The sequence below is a fragment of the Bufo bufo genome, chromosome 7, assembly GCF_905171765.1.
Source record: "Bufo bufo chromosome 7, aBufBuf1.1, whole genome shotgun sequence".
NCBI classification, from domain to species: domain Eukaryota; kingdom Metazoa; phylum Chordata; class Amphibia; order Anura; family Bufonidae; genus Bufo; species Bufo bufo.
In genome coordinates this window covers 13,764,055-13,783,571 of record NC_053395.1, presented here as the reverse complement: position 1 = coordinate 13,783,571, position 19,517 = coordinate 13,764,055, and the positions used below count along the sequence as shown (strand labels likewise).

Here is a 19,517-nt window from a genome sequence, read left to right as displayed (position 1 = left end):
TTGTAATGTTTCTCCTGTGGCTACCACTGTCTAGTACCCATAATGTTAGCTTTCGAGAATGACGTATAAGATGTAAAAGAAAGACTAGACAATGAATCAACCATGACATCTTTTGGCGAAGAGAACAGACAGGAGCTTCCATATGTCACAAACCAGGTAAGTATTTGTTATTCTTCAAATAATAATCTTTATTTTTCACACAGGTTGTTAAAACAATGCATTTCAGGGCTGTACCGGAACCTTTTTCAGACAGTTACAACATATAACCATCTGAAAAAGGGGCCAGTACGGGCCAAAGAAGGGTGGGTTCACATCACGTTGTATGCCTCCATTTGACGTATACGTTACAAAAAAAGAAAAAGGATACAAAAACGCAGCACACTGCGTTCTTGTATCCTGCACAGTCTGGTAAAAAATATATAATTATTTTTTTCAATGGTAAAAAAAGTATACTTTTTTTTTTTTTAACAATTGAACTCTATGGTGAACGGATGCCACTATATGGCATCAGTTTGAGGCATCCGTTTAACGTAGAAGTTTTTTTGTATATGTTACACGGATGGGAAAAACGTGATTTGAACCCGCCGTAACAATCTGTGCAAAAAATAAATATTATTTGAAGAATAAAGAATACTTACCTGGTTTGAAAACTCCTGTCTATTCTCTTCTGAATTGACCGGTCCGGCGCTGCTGGCATCTGGACAGAGTCCCTGGCTGCATTGTGATGCCATGTCTATAGAGATCAGAGATCACCCAGCCACGTCTATAGGGATCATCCAGCCATGTCTATAGGGATCACCCAGCCATGTTTATAGGGATAACCCCGCCACGTCTATAGAGATCATTCAGCCACGTCTATAGAGATCATTCAGCCACGTCTATAGAGATCATTCAGCCATGTCTATAGAGATCACAGATAACCCAACCATGTTTATAGGGGTCACCCAGACATATCCAAAGAGATCATCCAGCCATGTTTATAGGGATCATTCAGCCATGTCTATAGAGATCAGAGATCACCCAGCCACATCTAAAGAGATCACCCAGCCATGTTTATAGGTATCACCCAGCCACATCTAAAGAGATCACCCAGCCATGTTTATAGGTATCACCCAGCCATGTTTATAGGTATCACCCAGCCATGTCTATAGAGATCATCCAGCCATATCCAAAGAGATCATCCAGCCATGTCTATAGGGATCACCCAGCCATGTCTATAGGGATCATCCACCCACGTCTAAACAGATCATCCAGACACGTCTATAGACATCATCCAGCCACGTCTAAACAGATCATCCAGCCACGTCTTTAGAGATCATTTAGCCATGTCTATAGAGATCAGAGATCACCCAGCCACATCTAAAGAGATCATCCAGCCATGTCTATAGGTATCACCCAGCCACATCTATAGAGATCATCCAGCCATATCCAAAGAGATCATCCAGCCATGTCTATAGGGATCACCCAGCCATGTCTATAGGGATCATCTAGCCACGTCTAAACAGATCACCCAGCCTCGTCTATAGACATCATCCAGCCACGTCTAAACAGATCATCCAGCCACGTCTTTAGAGATCATTCAGCCACGTCTATAGAGATCAGAGATCATCCAGCCACATCTAAAGAGATCATCCAGCCATGTCTATAGAGATTACCTAGCCACATCTATAGGGATCAACAAACTATTGCTATAAAGATCATAGCAATAACTAAGAGTATAAATATAGCTGGTTCCTACACCGTCCTGAACATTGTAGACTTAAGTGAGGCTCAGGAGAGGCAGCCCTGTTAGTGTTAGGTACTCATCTGCAGAAGCCACCATGACGTTGGTAGATGGGCCCGACACATGTTTGATAAAAAATATGAGCAAAGAGCTTGCATTTTTCATGTACAGTAGGTACAGTAACATTGTAATCCAGAATAATCTCTAATCCCTATTTCTATTGTTTGCATGTATAACGGTGTGCTGCCATAGTTTGTTTGCTGTCTGCACGTTAGCTTTATGGATGTGCCAGTGTAAATTCTCTTGCTATGTTACTCAGTGACTGACCTAAAGCTCCCCCTCTCCTGTTCAGCAGCTGAGATGTCCATTATAATGAAGTCTTATATTGTAAATGTTCAAGACATCGGGACTGTGACCTGCATTTATAATCCTCCACAGGTTATAATAATATCTATAATTCTCTATGTCTCGGCAATGATCTCCTACCCTCCAGTCACCTTTGCTTATTTCATCTGTAAATAATAACTTCTCCAAGTCTCACTTTTTAAAGTAAGCTGAGTTTTTCTCACGACATAAACAGGGAGAACCAGGGGTGGTGTGAACAGTGCATGATCTTCTTATTGTACATGTATGTAATGCAGGGACATATTCGCTGTACAGTCGTGGCCAAAAGTTTTGAGAATTACATAAATATTGGAAAAGTTGCTGCTTAAGTTTTTATAATAGCAATTTGCATATACTCCAGAATGTTATGAAGAGTGATCAGATGAATTGCATAGTCCTTCTTTGCCATGAAAATTAACTTAATCCCAAAAAAACCTTTCCACTGCATTTCATTGCTGTCATTAAAGGACCTGCTGAGATCATTTCAGTAATCGTCTTGTTAACTCAGGTGAGAATGTTGACGAGCACAAGGCTGGAGATCATTATGTCCGGCTGATTGGGTTAAAATAGCAGACATGACATGTTAAAAGGAGGGTGATGCTTGAAATCATTGTTCTTCCATTGTTAACCATGGTGACCTGCAAAGAAACGCGTGCAGCCATCATTGCGTTGCATAAAAATGGCTTCATAGGCAACAATTTATAGGATCATCAAGAACTTCAAGGAAAGAGGTTCAATTCTTGTTAAGAAGGCTTCAGGGCGTCCAAGAAAGTCCAGCAAGCGCCAGGATCGTCTCCTAAAGAGGATTCAGCTGCGGGATCGGAGTGCCACCAGTGCAGAGCTTGCTCAGGAATGGCAGCAGGCAGGTGTGAGCGCATCTGCACGCACAGTGAGGCGAAGACTTTTGGAAGATGGCCTGGTGTCAAGAAGGGCAGCAAAGAAGCCACTTCTCTCCAAAAAAAACATCAGGGACAGATTGATCTTCTGCAGAAAGTATGGTGAATGGACTGCTGAGGACTGGGGCAAAGTCATATTCTCCGATGAAGCCTCTTTCCGATTGTTTGGGGCATCTGGAAAAAGGCTTGTCCGGAGAAGAAAAGGTGAGCGCTGCCATCAGTCCTGTGTCATGCCAACAGTAAAGCATCCTGAGACCATTCATGTGTGGGGTTGCTTCTCATCCAAGGGAGTGGGCTCGCTCACAATTTTGCCCAAAAACACAGCCATGAATAAAGAATGGTACCAAAACACCCTCCAACAGCAACTTCTTCCAACAATCCAACAACAGTTTGGTGAAGAACAATGCATTTTCCAGCACGATGGAGCACCGTGCCATAAGGCAAAAGTGATAACTAAGTGGCTCGGGGACCAAAACGTTGACATTTTGGGTCCATGGCCTGGAAACTCCCCAGATCTTAATCCCATTGAGAACTTGTGGTCAATCCTCAAGAGGCGGGTGGACAAACAAAAACCCACTAATTCTGACAAACTCCAAGAAGTGATTATGAAAGAATGGGTTGCTATCAGTCAGGAATTGGCCCAGAAGTTGATTGAGAGCATGCCCAGTCAGATTGCAGAGGTCCTGAAAAAGAAGGGCCAACACTGCAAATACTGACTCTTTGCATAAATGTCATGTAATTGTCGATAAAAGCCTTTGAAACGTATGAAGTGCGTGTAATTATATTTCACTACATCACAGAAACAACTGAAACAAAGATCTAAAAGCAGTTTAGCAGCAAACTTTGTGAAAACGAATATTTGTGTCATTCTCAAAACTTTTGGCCACGACTGTACATTGGGGTTAGAGAGGTAGCGTGCTCTGAACAGCTACATGGCGCTCTGCGGCAGAACTTGTGTAATGGGCGGCATCAGCTGTGGGACTACTCCTTGCATTTTCACGGCTGACGACATGACAGGGCGCAGAAGATGTTTCATTACGACCCCCTCAGCAATAAAAGCACATGCAGAATATATATGATATATATATATATATATATATATATATATATATATATATATATTAGCAAAAGGCAGTGGCGTTGCTAGGGCGGGTGTCACCCGGTGCGGTAAAAAATTGTGTCACCACCACATTTTGTCGCACCAATGTCGCACAACAATTTTTATAATGATAAGCTATGGTGTCGCACTGCGACATGCGACATGCTGCAACTGCGACACGACACTAGCAAAAAATCCATTCGAGTTGCATCACAGTTGAAGCATGTCGTGCGACATCAATGTCGCAGTGTAGTTGTGCCCTATGTGTCATGCGACTTATTGTCGTTGTGTAGCCCTAGCCCAAAGCTGACCTACAGCAGTGAAGAAAAATGGCTGGGTTGTTATGGAAACCTGGAGTAAAACTGTGTGTATGTGGAGACTAATAAGGGACATTTAACCATGTGTATGGCAGTTGGGATTTGAAGAGAAAGACTTGCTGGCTTGTATTTGGCTAATGCAGGTCATTTATTGGGAATATCTCAGGAAAGGCACGTCCTAGAGAGTCTAAAACCTTCCCGGACACCTTTAACAGTGACCCCCACAGTGCCCGCCCCTTTAACATTGACCACCCCTTTACCAGTGACCTTCATAGTGGCTGCCCCTTTAACAGTGACCTTCACAGTGCCCGCCCCTTTAACAGTGACCTCCGCAGTGCCCGCCCCTTTAACATTGACCACCCCTTTAACAGTGACCTTCATAGTGGCCACCCCTTTAACAGTGACCTCCACAGTACCCGCCCCTTTAACAGTGACTTCCACAGTGCCCACTCCTTTAACAGTGACCTCCGCAGTGCCCGCCCCTTTAACATTGACCACCCCTTTAACCACCTCCCGACCGCCTAACGCACGGATGCGTCCGGAAGGTGGTTGATTCATTCCTCCTGGACGCATCCGTGCGTCATCTCGCGAGACGCGAGATTTCGGGCATTGCCGGCCCGCGCATGCGCATTGCGGGCCGGCAAAAGTTAAAGAACAATTTCGTCACCAGCCTGCCAGCAACGATCATTGGCTGGCAGGCTGGCGATTTTCAAAAAATCCAATCACAAGCCATATAACAGATCATATTAGTAAATATGATCTGTTATATGGCTTGTCTGCTCCTCTGCTGGTCCTTTTCGTCGGTTGGATCCAGCACAGGAGCAGACTGAACTGTGAGTAGCACCAAACACTACACTGTAGCCCCAGATCACCCCCCTGCACCCCAATTAACCCTTTGATCACCCCTTTGATCGCCCCTGTCAATCACTAGTGAAAGGAAAAAAAGTGATCAGTGTAAACTGTCACTTTTTTTTTTCCACTAGTATTGGCTGTTAGGTTTTAGGGATAGTTTAGGTCCCTTGGTTAGGTAGTTAGCGTCAGTTAGCGCCCAGCCCACTGCACCGCAGTCACTTTTATTCGCTGATTAGCGTATCGCTAATCAGCATTTGTACTTTTATAGTATCTGTAAGTGATCAAAACTGATCACTGTCAGATCTATAATTGTATTAGTGTCACCTTAGCTCGCCCTCCACCCAAAACGCAGTGTTTGCCCGATCAGGCCTGATCGGTCGCCCACACGTGCGTTCACCCACGCCCGCCCCGCCGCAGTGACAAAAAATTTTTTGTTTTTTGATCACTGCACATTCACTGTACACGCACTGCGGCGATAAAAAAATCAGTTTTGATATTTTTATCAACCGCAGCGGCCTCCGGTACTTCGCTAGCCTCCCCTTTGTAAGACAGGTTTGCTTTTTTTCTTGGGTAGTCTCAGGGAATACCCCTAAATTTAGTAGTCCAAAATGTCAAACAGGGGGTATTCTTCTGAAGAGGCCTACAGGATTCTGACCCAGTCGGATGAGGAGTGGGAACCCTCATCTGACGAATCTAGCGGGTCAGAATATGAACCTGTGGAAAGCAGTGGCTCTCTGACCCAAAGTTCGGACGAGGAGGTGGAGGTCCCTGATAGCACCAGGCGTACCCGGCCCCGTGTCGCTAGACCACAGGTTACGCAGGATCCGCTTCAAGAGCAGCAGAGTGGGGCTGTCGCTGCCGGATCACGTGGTGAGGCATACACCAGCAGCGCAGCCCTTCCTGGACCTAGTACCAGCACTGCCGTACAACATGGTGAAGTAGCGAGCACCAGAAGGGCAGTTGAAGCTGGTACGGTGGCACGTGCAGTAGTTACCCCGTCGCAGCCACCGCACAGACAGGCCCGTAGAGCCCCTAGAGTCCCTGAGGTGCTGGCAAACCCTGATTGGCAGTCACCAACTTCAGCCGCACCTGTAGTTCCCCCTTTCACCGCCCAGTCTGGAGTTCGGGTTGAGACGGCTCAAATCGGTTCGGCCCTGGGATTTTTTGAGCTGTTCTTGACTGCGGAGCTCTTGGACTTAGTCGTGGCAGAGACAAACCGGTATGCCACACAATTTATAACCGCAAACCCGGGAAGCTTTTATGCCCAGCCTTTCCGGTGGAAACCAGTCCAAGTTTCCGAAATTAAAATTTTTCTGGGCCTTCTCCTCAACATGGGTCTAACTAAAAAGCATGAATTGCGGTCATATTGGTCCACGAACCCAATTCATCACATGCCCATGTTCTCTGCTGCTATGTCCAGGACACGATTTGAGACCATCCTCCGTTTTCTGCATTTTAGCGACAACACCACCTCCCGTCCCAGAGGCCACCCAGCTTTTGACCGGCTCCACAAAATTCGGCCCCTCATAGACCATTTCAACCAGAAATTTGCAGATTTGTATACCCCCGAGCAAAACATCTGCATAGACGAGTCCCTAATACATTTTACCGGGCGCCTTGGCTTCAAACAATACATCCCAAGCAAGCGTGCCCGGTATGGGGTCAAATTGTATAAGCTCTGTGAAAGGGCCACAGGCTATACCCACAAATTTCGTGTCTATGAGGGAAAAGATCAGACCCTGGAGCCGGTCGGTTGCCCTGACTACCTGGGGAGCAGTGGGAAGACAGTCTGGGACTTGGTGTCACCCTTATTCGGCAAGGGGTACCATCTTTATGTGGACAATTTCTACACAAGTGTGGCCCTCTTTAGGCATTTGTTTCTAGAACGGATTTGCGCCTGTGGCACCGTGCGACCTAGTCGCCGGGGCTTCCCCCAACGGCTCGTTACCACCCGTCTTGCAAGGGGGGAGAGGGCTGCCTTGTGTAATGAAGAACTGCTCGCGGTGAAATGGAGAGACAAGCGTGACGTTTACATGCTCTCCTCCATTCACGCAGACACGACAATCCAAATTGAGCGAGCAACCCGTGTCATTGAAAAGCCCCTCTCAGTCCACGACTATAATTTGCTCATGGGAGGGGTGGACTTCAATGACCAGATGTTGTCTCCGTATTTAGTTTCCCGCAGAACCAGACGCTGGTATAAGAAGGTGTCTGTATATTTGATTCAATTGGCGCTGTATAATAGTTTTGTTCTCTACAGTAAGGCTGGGAGAACACGATCCTTCCTCAAATTCCAGGAAGAGATCATCGAGAACCTCCTGTATCCAGAAGGTTCCGTGGCCCCATCCACCAGTGTAGTTAGCCGTCTACACGAGCGACATTTCCCCAATGTCGTTGCTGGTACCTCAATCCAACCGTCACCCCGAAAAAGATGTCGTGTCTGTAGCAGGAGTGGAATAAGGCGTGACACCCGCTATTTCTGTCCTGACTGCCCTGACCACCCTGCCCTATGCTTAGGAGAGTGTTTCCGGAAGTACCACACACAGGTACACCTAGCATAGGGATCACATCTCACCAGGACAGGCACACAGGGCTATTAGGGCCCATTCACTCACAGCTGCTGCAAACGTCTCCTTTCACATGGGACAAAGTGCATAACGTAGTTCGCCACATCTTTGGGCGATTTGCGCTTTGCACATTGACCCATGGGGAAGGAGAGGTTTGTTCTATAAAGGTAAAAAAAAAACAAAAAAAAAAAAACACCAGTAAGCAAAAAGGTTAATGTTCAGTTCAAAAAGTTAAAGTTTCTATGTTCTCTTCCAAAGTTAATAAAATTATTGTGTTGCGGCCTGGTTTTTTCTCTTTTTTTTACCTTCCAGGTGGACCAACCGATCGACTAGCTGCAGCACTGATGTGCATTCGGACAGAAGCATTGCGCTGCTGTCAGATTACACGCAAGTCGGTGTATGCGGCGCTGCAAGACGAGATTTCTCCTCTGCAGTAAAAGATACGTTTGCCGAGGCATATGAGCTGAGGAGGTGGCGGTGTTCATATACTTTGGCAAACACTTTGTATATATAAAAAAAAAAATCCCGGCAATGATTTATTCATCCACATCGATTGATGTGAATGGAGAAATCGGGTTTGCCAGGGCATACGAGCTAAGTGGGCATGGATGTTGGGCGGAGCTCCTATGTCCTGGCAGACGCCTTTCCCCTCCTTTTTCTTTTTTTGGCAGAGATTTTTTCATCCACATTGATTGATGCGAATGAAGAAATCTGTGCCGTTCATTTTTTTCTTTCAGCCCAGAGGCTGAACGGAAAAAAAAATCTCATTACCCGTATGCTCAATATAAGGAGAATAGCAGAAACTCCTAATGCTGGGCATACATGTAATGATTGCGGAGACCCTCAAATGCCAGGGCAGTACAAACACCCCACAAATAACACCATTTTGGAAAGAAGACACCCCAAGGTATTCGCTGAGGGGCATATTGAGTCCATGAAAGATTGAAATTTTTGTCCCAAGTTAGCGGAAAGGGAGACTTTGTGAGAACAAAATCCCAAAAATCAATTTCCGCTAACTTGTGCCAAAAATTTTTTTTTTCAATGAACTCGCCATGCCCCTCATTGAATACCTTGGGGTGTCTTCTTTCCAAAATGGGGTCACATGTGGGGTATTTATACTGCCCTGGCATTTTAGGGGCCCCAAAGCGTGAGAAGAAGTCTGGTATCCAAATGTCTAAAAATGCCCTCCTAAAAGGAATTTGGGCCCCTTTGCCCACCTAGGCTGCAAAAAAGTGTCACACATGTGGTATCTCCGTATTCAGCAGAAGTTGGGGAATATGTTTTGGGGTGTCATTTTACATATACCCATGCTGGGTGAGATAAATATCTTGGTCAAATGCCAACTTTGTATAAAAAAAATGGGAAAAGTTGTCTTTTGCCAAGATATTTCTCTCACCCAGCATGGGTATATGTAAAATGACACCCCAAAACACATTCCCCACCTTCTCCTGAGTACGGAGATACCAGATGTGTGACACTTTTTTGCAGCCTAGGTGGGCAAAGGGGCCCACATTCCAAAGAGCACCTTTCAGATTTCACAGGTCATTTACCTACTTACCAGACATTAGGGCCCCTGGAAAATGCCAGGGCAGTATAACTACCCCACAAGTGACCCCATTTTGGAAAGAAGACACCCAAAGGTATTTTGTGAGGGGCATGGCAAGTTCCTAGAATTTTTTATTTTTTGTCACAAGTTAGTGGAAAATGATGATTTTTTTTTTTTTTTTTTTTTTTCATACAAAGTCTCCTATTCCACTAACTTGTGACAAAAAAAAAAAATTTCCATGAACTCACTATGCCCATCAGCGAATACCTTGGGGTCTCTTCTTTCCAAAATGGGGTCACTTGTGGGGTAGTTATACTGCCCTGGCATTCTAGGGGCCCAAATGTGTGGTAAGGAGTTTGAAATCAAATTCAGTAAAAAATGACGAGTGAAATCCGAAAGGTGCTCTTTGGAATATGGGCCCCTTTGCCCACCTAGGCTGCAAAAAAGTGTCACACATCTGGTATCTCCGTACTCAGGAGAAGGTGGGGAATGTGTTTTGGGGTGTCATTTTATATATACCCATGCTGGGTGAGAGAAATATCTTGGCAAAAGACAACTTTTCCCATTTTTTTATACAAAGTTGTCATTTGACCAAGATATTTATCTCACCCAGCATGGGTATATGTAAAAAGACACCCCAAAACACATTCCTCAACTTCTCCTGAGTACGGGGATACCAGATGTGTGACACTTTTTTGCAGCCTAGGTGGGCAAAGGGGCCCATATTCCAAAGAGCACCTTTCGGATTTCACAGGTCATTTTTCACTGAATTTGATTTCAAACTCCTTACCACACATTTGGGCCCCTAGAATGCCAGGGCAGTATAACTACCCCACAAGTGACCCCATTTTGGAAAGAAGAGACCCCAAGGTATTCGCTGATGGGCATAGTGAGTTCATGGAAGTTTTTATTTTTTGTCACAAGTTAGTGGAATATGAGACTTTGTATGAAAAAAAAATAAAAAAATCATCATTTTCCACTAACTTGTGACAAAAAATAAAAAATTCTAGGAACTCGCCATGCCCCTCACGGAATACCTTGGGGTGTCTTCTTTCCAAAATGGGGTCACTTGTGGGGTAGTTATACTGCCCTGGCATTCTAGGGGCCTAAATGTGTGGTAAGGAGTTTGAAATCAAATTCAGTAAAAAATGACGAGTGAAATCCGAAAGGTGCTCTTTGGAATATGGGCCCCTTTGCCCACCTAGGCTGCAAAAAAGTGTCACACATCTGGTATCTCCGTACTCAGGAGAAGGTGGGGAATGTGTTTTGGGGTGTCATTTTATATATACCCATGCTGGGTGAGAGAAATATCTTGGCAAAAGACAACTTTTCCCATTTTTTTATACAAAGTTGTCATTTGACCAAGATATTTATCTCACCCAGCATGGGTATATGTAAAAAGACACCCCAAAACACATTCCTCAACTTCTCCTGAGTACGGGGATACCAGATGTGTGACACTTTTTTGCAGCCTAGGTGGGCAAAGGGGCCCATATTCCAAAGAGCACCTTTCGGATTTCACAGGTCATTTTTTACTGAATTTGATTTCAAACTCCTTACCACACATTTGGGCCCCTAGAATGCCAGGGCAGTATAACTACCCCACAAGTGACCCCATTTTGGAAAGAAGAGACCCCAAGGTATTCGCTGATGGGCATGGCGAGTTCATAGAACTTTTTATTTTTTGTCACAAGTTAGTGGAATATGAGACTTTGTAAGAAAAAAAAAAAAAAAAATCATCATTTTCCGCTAACTTGTGACAAAAAATAAAAAGTTCTATGAACTCACTATGCCCATCAGCGAATACCTTAGGGTGTGTACTTTCCGAAATGGGGTCATTTGTGGGGTGTTTGTACTGTCTGGCCATTGTAGAACCTCAGGAAACATGACAGGTGCTCAGAAAGTCAGAGCTGCTTCAAAAAGCGGAAATTCACATTTTTGTACCATAGTTTGTAAACGCTATAACTTTTACCCAAACCATTTTTTTTTTACCCAAACATTTTTTTTTTATCAAAGACATGTAGAACTATAAATTTAGAGCAAAATTTATATATGGATCTCGTTTTTTTTTGCAAAATTTTACAACTGAAAGTGAAAAATGTCATTTTTTTGCAAAAAAATCGTTAAATTTCGATTAATAACAAAAAAAGTAAAAATGTCAGCAGCAATGAAATACCACCAAATGAAAGCTCTATTAGTGAGAAGAAAAGGAGGTAAAATTCATTTGGGTGGTAAGTTGCATGACCGAGCAATAAACGGTGAAAGTAGTGTAGGTCAGAAGTGTAAAAAGTGGCCTGGTCTTTCAGGGTGTTTAAGCACTGGGGGCTGAGGTGGTTAACAGTGACCTTCATAGTGGCCACCCCTTTAACAGTGACCTCCACAGTACCCGCCCCTTTAACAGTGACTTCCACAGTACCTGCCCCTTTAACCTCTTCAGGACACAGGTCGTAAATGCACCGTTTGTCATCCACCTCCGTGATCCGTGTATCCTGTCCGTCAAAAAAATAAGACCTGTCCTATTTTTTTGACGGACAACGGTTCACGGACCCATTCAAGTCAATGGGTCCGTGAAAAAACACGGATGCACACAAGATTGGCATCCGTGTCCGTGATCCGTGTCCGTAGGCTACTTTCATACAGACGGATCCGAAGATCCGTCTGCATAAAAGCTTTTTCAGAGCTGAGTTTTCACTTCGTGAAAACTCAAATCCGACAGTATATTCTAACACAGAGGCGTTCCCATGGTGATGGGGACGCTTCTAGTTAGAATATACTACGAACTGTGTGCATGACTGCCCCCTGCTGCCTGGCAGCATCCGATCTCTTACAGGGGGCTGTGATCCGCACAATTAACCCCTCAGGTGCTGCACCTGAAGGGGTTAATTGTGCGTATCATAGCGCCCTGTAAGAGATCAGGGGCTGCCAGGCAGCAGGGGGCAGACCCCCCTCCCTCCCCAGTTTTAATTTCATTGGTGGCCAGTGCGGCCCCCCTCCCTTTATCTTATTATCATTGGTAGCCAGTTTGCGCCCCCCCCCGGCCCCCCTCCCTCCCTCTATTGTATTATCATTGGTGGCCAGTGTGCGCCCCCCCGGCCCCCCCTCTATTGTATTAATATCATTGGTGGCCAGTGTGCGGCCCCCCCCCCCCCCCCCCCCCCCTCTATTGTATTATCATTGGTGGCCAGTGTGCGGCCCCCCCAGCCCCCCTCCCTCCTTCTATTGTATTATCATTGGTGGCCAGTGTGCGCCCCCCCCCCCCGGCCCCCCCTCTATTGTATTAATATCATTGGTGGCCAGTGTGCGGCCCCCCCGCCCCCCTCCCTCCCTTTATTGTATTATAATTGGTGGCCAGTGTGCGGCCCCCCCGGCCCCCCCTCCCTCCCTCTATTGTATTATCATTGGTGGCCAGTGTGCGCCATCCCTCCCCCGGCCCCCCCCTCTATTGTATTAATATAATTGGTGGCCAGTGTGTGCCCCCCCCCCCCCCCCAATCATTGGTGGCAGTGGAGAGTTCCGATCGGAGTCCCAGTTTAATCGCTGGGGCTCCGATCGGTAACCATGGCAACCAGGACAGGACGCTCCTGCAGTCCTGGTTGCCATGGTTACTTAGCAATATTAGAAGCATCATACTTACCTGCTGCGCTGTCTGTGACCGGCCGGGAGCTCCTCCTACTGGTAAGTGACAGATAATTAAGCAATGCGCCGCACAGACCTGTCACTTACCAGTAGGAGGAGCTCCCCATGGTGATGGGGACGCTTCAAATTAAAATATACCATCGGATTGGAGAAAACTCTGATCCTATGGTATATTAACTCCTGACTTTACATTGAAAGTCAATGGGGGACGGATCCGTTTGCAATTGCACCATATTGTGTCAACGTCAAACGGATCGTCCACATTGACTTGCATTGTAAGTCAGGACGGATCCGTTTGGCTCCGCACGGCCAGGTGGACACCAAAACGACTTTTTTTTCATGTCCGTGGATCCTCCAAAAATCAAGGTAGACCCACGGACGAAAAAACGGTCACGGATCACGGACCAACGGAACCCCGTTTTGCGGATCGTGAAAAAATACTGTCGTGTGCATAAGGCCTAACTCATACAGCCAATGCATTCCAATACAGAAGCATTGAAATGCATTGTAAAGGATTAGACCCCCAAAAGTTGAAGTCCCAAAGTGGGACAAAAAAAAAAGTGAAAAAAAAGTTGAAAAAATAAAGTCCCCCCCGCCCCAAATTAAAAGTTTCAAGTAAAAATAAACAAAAACGTCATTTTCCCCAAATAAAGTAAAAAAAAAAAATGACATATTAGGTATCGCCGCGTGCGTATCGACCGGCTCTATAAAAATATCACATGACCTAACCCCTCAGATGAACACCGTAAAAAATAAAAAATAAAAACTGTGCTAAATAAACAATTTTTTGTCACCTTACATCACAAAAAGTGTAATAGCAAGCGATCAAAAATTCATATGCAGCCCAAAATAGTTCCAATCAAACCATCATCTCATCCCGCAGAATATGGAGACACTAAAACATGTTTTTTTTTTGTTTCAAAAATGATATTATTGTGTAAAACTTACATAAATAAAAAAATGTATACATATTAGATATCGCCGCGTCCGTGACAACCTGCTCTATTAAAATACCACATGATCTAACCTGTCAGATGAATGTTGTAAATAACGGGGAAAAAACGGTGCCAAAACAGCTATTTCTTGTTACCTTGCCTCACAAAAAGTGTAATATAGAGCAACCAAAAATCATATGTACCCTAAACTAGTACCAACAATACTGCCACCCTATCCCGTAGTTTCTAAAATGGGGTCACTTTTTGGAGTTTCTACTCTAGGGGTGCATCAGGGGGGCTTCAAATGGGACATGGTGTCAAAAAACCAGTCCAGCAAAATCTGCCTTTCAAAAACCGTATGGCATTCCTTTCCTTCTGCGCCCTGCTGTGTGCCCGTACAGCAGTTTACGACCACATATGGGGTGTTTCTGTAAACTACAGAATCAGGGCCATAACTATTGAGTTTTTTTGGCTGTTAACCCTTGCTTTGTAACTGGAAAAATAAATATAAAAAATATTAAAATTTGCCAAAAAAGTGAAAATTTGAAATTGTATCTCTATTTTCCATTAATTCTTGTGGAACACCTAAAGGGTTAACAAGTCTTGAATACCTTGAGGGGTGTAGTTTCTAGAATGGGGTCATTTTGGGCTGGTTTCTATTATGTAAGCCTCACAAAGTGACTTTAGACCTGAACTGGTCCTTAAAAAGTTGGTTTTTGAAAATTTCTGAGAAATTTCAAGATTTACTTCTAAACTTCTAAGCCTTGTAATGTCCCCCAAAAATAAAATGTCATTCCCAAAATGATCCTAACATGAAGTAGACATATGGGGAATGTAAAGTAATAACTATTTTTGTAGGTATTACTATGTATTATAGAAGTAGAGAAATTGAAACTTGGAAATTTGCTAATTTTTCCAAATTTTTGCCAATTTTTTTTTACTCCATTTTACCAGTGTCATGAAGTACAATATGTGATGAAAAAACAATCTCAGAATGGCCTGGATAAGTAAAAGCGTTTTAAAGTTATCACCACTTAAAGTGACACTGGTCAGATTTGCAAAAAATGGCCTTGTCCTTAAGGTGAAATAAGGCTGTGTATTGAAGGGTTTAACAGTGACCTCCACAGTGCTCATCCCTTTTATAGTGACCTCCACAGTGTCTTCCCCTTTAAAAGTGACCTCCACAATGCCTGCCCCTTTAACAGTGCCTGCCCCTTTAACAGTGACCTCCACTGTGCCCACCCCTTTAACAGTGCCTGCCCCTTTAACAATGACCTCCACAGTGCCCGCCCCTTTAACATTGAGCGCCTCTTTAACAGTGACCTTCATAATGGTCGCCCCTTTAACAGTGATATCCACATTGCCCCCCTTTAACAGTGACTTCCACAGTGCCCGCCCCTTTAACAGAGACCTCCACAGTGCCCGTCCCTTTAATAGTGACCGCCCCTTTTAACAGTTACCTCTACAGTACCTGCCCCTTTAACAGTGACCTCCACAGTGCCCGCCCCTTTAACATTGACCACCTCTTTAACAGTGACCTCTACAGTGCCCGCCCCTTTAACAGTGAACTCCACAGCGGCCATCCATTTAATAGTGGCCCCTTCCCCCCATGTATGTAGCAGTGTAGTTGTGCCGTCATACGTCATATGACTGAATATTTCAGGACCTGCGAACTGCTAAAACCTGTGATTGGCTAATAAGGAACATGTGTAAATGGCAGTACGGATTTTAGTGAAAGACTTGCAGGCTTGTATTGGCTAATGCAGGTCATTTTTTGGGAATATCTCAGGAAAGGCACGTCCTAGGGAGTCTAAAACCTTCCCTGACACCTGATGTACCTGTGTGCCAAATTTGGTGAAGATCGGTCCAGTCGTTTGGTCACGCATAAAGAACGTCCAAACGCATAAAAATGAGTTTCTGTCTGTCTGTCTATAGACGTTCTTTATGCGCAACCAAACGACTGGACCGATTTTCATCAAATTTGGCACACATGTACATCAGGTGTCAGGGAAGGTTTTAGACCGGGTCTCAGCTCTCTAGGACATACCGTTCATGAGATATTCCCCAAAAATGAGCCCCCCCCCAAATACAAGCCTGCAATTCTTTCTCTTCAAATCCCAACTTCCATAAACACAGTTTTACTCCAGGTTTCCATAACAACCCAGCCATATTTCTTTACTGCTTAAAGGGGCGGTCACAGTGAAAGTCACAGTTAAAGGGGCGGTCACAGTGAAAGTCACAGTTAAAGGGGTGGTCACTTTGAAAGTCACAGTTAAAGGGGCGGTCACAGTGAAAGTGTCATGCCCTGCTCAGACTATGTGCAGAGGTCTGCCAGATTAGAAGCACGTGTCTAGTCTTTTGTTGTGTTTTGGAGTCGTGCTAGATCCACCTCCCTTCAGGTGCACTGGGTGGGGTCGTTGGTTTAAATTACTTCCACTCCCAGTGTTCCGTGCGGGTTATAGCTTCTGTCAGGCTTTGAAAGCAAGGAAGGAAGGATTGGCTGTTCCTGCTCTGATAAGATAAGTTGGTTTCTGATTTCTTGTTGTTTGCTGTCTAGGCTGCTTGAGTGACGTCTGTCCCCTCCAGTTTCTGAGGGAGCAGGCTACCCCTATTCCCCTTTCACCATATCAGGGATTCTAGGGTATTTTCAGCCCAGGCACGAGGACACATTATTCCCACCGTCAGAGTCTGAATGTGGGCATAGCAGAATAGGGAGAGCTGTTAGGGATTTGCTAGGAGGTGACCTTATCCCCAGCTTCTCGCCTAGAAACTTGTTTGTTCATTTATCTGTGTATCTGATATCCTGTCCGTCGTGACAGAAAGTCACAGTTAAAGGGGCGGTGACAGTGAAAGTCACAGTTAAAGGGGCGGTGACAGTGAAAGTCACAGTTAAAGGGGCGGCGACAGTGAAAGTCACAGTTAAAGGGGCGGTCACAGTTAAAGGGGCGGTCATAGTGAAAGTCACAGTTAAAGGGGCGGCCACAGTGAAAGTCACAGTTAAAGGGGCGGTCACAGTGAAAGTCACAGTTAAAGGAGCGGTCACTGTAACAGTCACAGTTAAATGGGCGGTCACTGTGAAAGTCACAGTTAAAGGGGCGGTCACTGTGAAAGTCACAGTTAAAGGGGCGGCCACTGTGAAAGTCACTGTTAAAGGGGCGGTCACTGTGAAAGTCACTGTTAAAGGGGCGGTCACTGTTAAAGTCACTGTTAAAGGGGCGGTCACTGTTAAAAGGGCGGTCACTGTGAAAGTCACTGTTAAAGGGGCGGCCACTGTGAAAGTCACAGTTAAAGGGGCGGTCACAGTGAAAGTCACAGTTAAAGGGGCGGGCACACTGTTATGGGGGAAACTGTTGATATCTTTTTACGACACACGGAAACATAAAATTAAATAGATGAAATATACCCGTGCGAAGCTGGGTCCTTCTGCTAGTTTTTATATATATAAGAGATATATATATATATATACATACTGTGTGCACTCTATATTCTGCAGCTTTTTCTCAGTCTTAATTTTTATCTTTTTCCTCAGTAGTTCACATTCAAATACATTCCTCCCCTCCCCCCTTCCATATTGTACTAAACTTTTCAGCTTAGGGCTCATTCAGACGACAGAGTATGTGTTTTGCGGAACGCACACCGCCAGCCCTATGATAGAAATAAGAATAGGACATGCTCTATCAGTCACAGTTAAAGGGGCGGTGACAGTGAAAGTCACAGTTAAAGGGGCGGCGACAGTGAAAGTCACAGTTAAAGGGGCGGTCACAGTTAAAGGGGTGGTCACAGTGAAAGTCACAGTTAAAGGGGCGGTCATAGTGAAAGTCACAGTTAAAGGGGCGGCCACAGTGAAAGTCACAGTTAAAGGGGCGGTCACAGTGAAAGTCACAGTTAAAGGGGCGGTCACTGTAACAGTCACAGTTAAATGGGCGGTCACTGTGAAAGTCACAGTTAAAGGGGCGGTCACTGTGAAAGTCACAGTTAAAGGGGCGGTCACTGTGAAAGTCATAGTTAAAGGGGCGGCCACTGTGAAAGTCACTGTTAAAGGGGCGGTCACTGTGAAAGTCACTGTTAAAGGGGCGGTCACTGTTAAAGTCACTGTTAAAGGGGCGGTCACTGTTAAAGGGGCGGTCACTGTGAAAGTCACTGTTAAAGGGGCGGCCACTGTGAAAGTCACAGTTAAAGGGGCGGTGACAGTGAAAGTCACAGTTAAAGGGGCGGTCACAGTTAAAGGGGCGGTCACAGTGAAAGTCACAGTTAAAGGGGCGGGCACACTGTTATGGGGGAAACTGTTGATATCTTTTTACGACACACGGAAACATAAAATTAAATAGATGAAATATACCCGTGCGAAGCCGGGTCCTTCTGCTAGTTTTTATATATATAAGAGATATATATATATATATACATACATACTGTGTGCACTCTATATTCTGCAGCTTTTTCTCAGTCTTAATTTTTATCTTTTTCCTCAGTAGTTCACATTCAAATACATTCCTCCCCTCCCCCCTTCCATATTGTACTAAACTTTTCAGCTTAGGGCTCATTCAGACGACAGAGTATGTGTTTTGCGGAACGCACACCGCCAGCCCTATGATAGAAATAAGAATAGGACATGCTCTATCTTTTTGCGGGGCAGCGGAATGGAAGCACGGATGTGGACACCACATGGCGCATCTTTTGCGGCCCCATTGAAATGAATGGGTTTGCAGAACGGTTGCGGACACATAAATACGGTCGTCTGAATGAGCCCTTAGGTTGAGTTCACACTTCAGTTATTTGGTCAGGTATTTCGATCAGTGATCGTGAGCCAAAGCCAATAGTGGAGCACCTGAGAGATCGGGTAGAAGGCAAAGATCAACGCCTGTTCTGCGTTTTTGACCCGCACCTGGTTTTGGCTCACAATAACTGGACAAAATAACTGACCAATAACTGAAGTCTGAACTCAGCCTTAGGGCTCATGTACATGAACATGGTTTTGGTGCTCATGCTGATCGGATGAGGACCCATTCACTTCAAAGGGGCTGCAAAAGATGCGGACAGCACACCATGTGCTTTCTGAAACCGTATGTCCGTATGTTCTATTCTTGTCCATTTTACAGACAAGGAGAGGACAGAGGGCAGGACGTTCCGTGCTGCAAAATGCGGAACGCACACGGCCAGTTATCCATGTTTTGTGGATCTGCCATTTGCGGACCACAAAAATGGCAACGGCCCTGTGCATGAGGCCTTAAAGAGATATTGCATTTTTTTCTGAATAATGAAAGTTTTCAGTATACGTTTTATATCAATCATTTCAGGCTTTTAAGATCTCTGCTTACAGTCATTGAATGTGAATCCTTATTTTATTTGTAGAGTATAACATCTACCCCGGTCATGGGATGAACACACGGCTGTACAGTCATGCACACGTATGTTCATCGTACTCACAGGCCAGATTTCTCTTCCCTGGAATCATACAGTTGAGGTCTTCAAATGGGTTTTATGAATGTTTAATATCGATGACCATTCCATGGGATAGGTTATCAGTATCTCATCGGTAACCACGCCGATCAGCTGTATGAAGAG

General features: G+C 44.9%; 1 protein-coding gene across 2 annotated transcripts in view; it reads right to left on the bottom strand.

Annotated features, from left to right (window-relative positions):
• LOC121008481 overlaps positions 1–19,517 on the bottom strand; it is a 74,415-nt gene that overhangs the window by 51,909 nt on the left and 2,989 nt on the right. The window lies entirely within an intron of this gene.